Here is a 2,784-nt window from a genome sequence, read left to right as displayed (position 1 = left end):
GTCTCCTCCGCGTCACCCTGGTGCCATTTTGGAGAATATCCACTGAACGTAAACAGCGTATGCTATTCTGTGTCAGCTGTGTCACGCAGATACGTTGTTTTCGTTCAAATCAAAGTGTAAACAACGTAGAAAATGTATCTGCGTGATGCAGCTGTCACAGAATAGCATACGCTGTTTACGTTCAGTGGATATTCTCCAAAATGGTACCAAAAAGAAAAAAGAAAGTCGTCATTTTTGCAGAGAAGACAAATTGTTGAATAAAGTCATTATTTTTTTAGTACAAAAAGTATTCTCGTAGCTTTGTAAAATTACGGTTGAACCCCTGATGTCACATGGATTATTTTACTGATCTCCTTGCTACGTTTCTGGACCTTGATCGTGGTAATTACATTGCTGTCTATGGGAGGGTCAGAGAGCTCTCAGAATTCATCAAAAATATCTTAATTTGTGTTCCGAAGATGAACGGAGGTCTTACGAGTTTAGAACGACATGAGGGTGAGTAATTAATGACAGAATTTTAATTTTTGGGTGAACTAACCCTTTAATGGCTGAAAATTTAGCTTTGCCCTCCTAGGAAGAAATTACAACCTACATTTTATTTAAAGAGAAAACATTTCTTTTAAATTGTAATAATATTTCACAATGTTTTACTGTATTTTAAAATATATATATTTTTTAATTCTCTCGTTTTAGAGTGAAATCTGACCTGGGCCTGTTTTCGTGAGATTCAACCAAAAAGCTTTTACTGAAATCAATGGTAGCTGTTGAACTGAATGCTTCTGACCGGCAGCACACTTTATGAAATATGACCTATAAGCTGGAAGTGTTTGACATACACCTCTGCTTCCAGGTCTAAATGTAGCATTAGTCTCCCCTCAGAGTTCCCGCTCCATTTGCGTAAAGCTCAAGTTATCTCTGTGTAAACACCACCAACCCTCTGACAAAAACTCACCCTAACCAGCTAACCTCATCTTCCATGTCAGCAGCGACTGCTCTGTTTACTTAAAGAGAGGAGCAGCCATTACTGCCCAGAAAAGGCACTTTAAGCGGTGGCTACATCAGTCATCTAAACCACACTCCTAAAAACACGCTCTGCATTCCACACGTTCTCAAGAGCTATTCCTGCTGTTACTACACAAATACTGCTCCATCTACGCCACATAGAGAGTCTGTGCACTTTTAGCACTTTTCTGTGCTAGAAATCTTCAGAATGGATTTAAACCTTATTGCACTCTCATTGGTACTTAACAAAAAAAACATATTAAAAACAATTTAATGTTACTGCGGCAAGCTTATTGGAGATTTCTGCAGTCGCAGGTTCCAAGCAGGTCGACTCTACACAACCTTATACTTTAGTTTAACAACAGTGCAATTGAACAGTAAATCCAATCAAATATTTAAGGCAACAAGATGTTGTGGATGATATTACTTCTGGTGGATGGCAACCTACTGTTCTGAAAACTTCCTCACTATGTCTTGATCCAGATTTGAGTGCTTTAAGTGCATTTAGACTATTTTGGGGAGATGTGCTTATTGTCAGTGAGGGTCTGAACATGAAAGCAAAATGAAAGCTGGATTAAAACCTTCAAAGCTCTACAATTAACCTTTGTGTGTATGTGTGTGTGAGTGTGTTTTGAGGTGTGGAAGGAGCAAGTGATTAGGACAGTAATTACAGGCTTGCATGGGCGACACACACACACACAAATTCTTCCCATTCCACACAAGCATCTCCAATGCAGAACTACTCCAGTGCTCAATACACACACGTTTACAAGCACAAAATGTTTAACTTCTATCACAAATATCATAAAACCAGATTCACGGAATATTCAAGTATATTCTTTAACTCCTATTTTCTTCTTCTTGTCTAACCTAAGAAAAAAGTTAAGAATATTTTGTATTACCAAAATCAAGAATATTCTAAAACGGAATTCCTGAGATCCTTGAATGTGAATTTCTGAAGAGAATGTTCTTAAAAATAATTATAAATAACCTCTTAAACACAGTGTGTTTTGTTGTGAAAGCGAAACTACTTTGTTTGGCCTTCCAAAAGAGGACGATATCGCTTCGTCATGCCAGGAGCTGATCCGTGCTGGTCGCTGAGGAAATACATCAACTTCGCGCTGTGGATCGCCGGATCGGCTTTCACCGTGGACAAAGCGGAGTCCAGCCCGGGGTCGTCACGTGTGGTTGCCGCAAGCCCGCCGGACGCTCCTTCGTCGAATCCGCCGGCCGCGCCGTTCTCAAGCTCACCGGCCTCCGCTCACTCAGCCCACCGACCGTTCCTCACTCTAGCCCGCCGTGTGTGACGCTGTGTTTCGTTGTGAAAGCGAAACTACTTTGTTTGGCCTTCCAAAAGAGGACATGACTAGAAATCATAAACACATTTCATTACACCAAATACACAAAATAATGTTATTTTTAGCAACATCATATGACCCCTTTAAGAAATGTATTTTTTAACAAGATTTTCATGAATCCGCACCCAGATCCTTAGTGCCTGTTACTGCGTAAACAAATTCCCAGCATAGAGTGTGCTCTGTGTGTGTGTGTGTGTGTGTGTGTGTGTGTGTGTGTCTGCTCAATTGTGCTCCTTCTTGCAAAAAAATATCTCTATGAAGAATTTCAGTCAGGGTTCAGGTCCCACCATAGAACAGAAACTGCACTTGTTAAAATTACAAATGACTTGCTTCTTGCGTCAGATAAAAGCTGCATCTCATTGCTAGTTTTACTTGATCTTAGTGCTGCGTTCGACACTATAGATCATGACATACTCATAGATCG

At 40.1% G+C, this 2,784-nt stretch overlaps 1 protein-coding gene across 3 annotated transcripts in view; it reads right to left on the bottom strand.

The window, feature by feature from the left end:
- LOC107661004 (protein PTHB1-like) overlaps positions 1-2,784 on the bottom strand; it is a 164,070-nt gene that overhangs the window by 122,142 nt on the left and 39,144 nt on the right. The window lies entirely within an intron of this gene.

Source organism: Sinocyclocheilus anshuiensis, unplaced genomic scaffold, assembly GCF_001515605.1.
Source record: "Sinocyclocheilus anshuiensis isolate Anshui unplaced genomic scaffold, SAMN03320099.WGS_v1.1 scaffold1036, whole genome shotgun sequence".
NCBI lineage: Eukaryota > Metazoa > Chordata > Actinopteri > Cypriniformes > Cyprinidae > Sinocyclocheilus > Sinocyclocheilus anshuiensis.
Note: the sequence above shows the minus strand (reverse complement) of the source record. Positions and strands in the feature narration are given on the sequence as shown.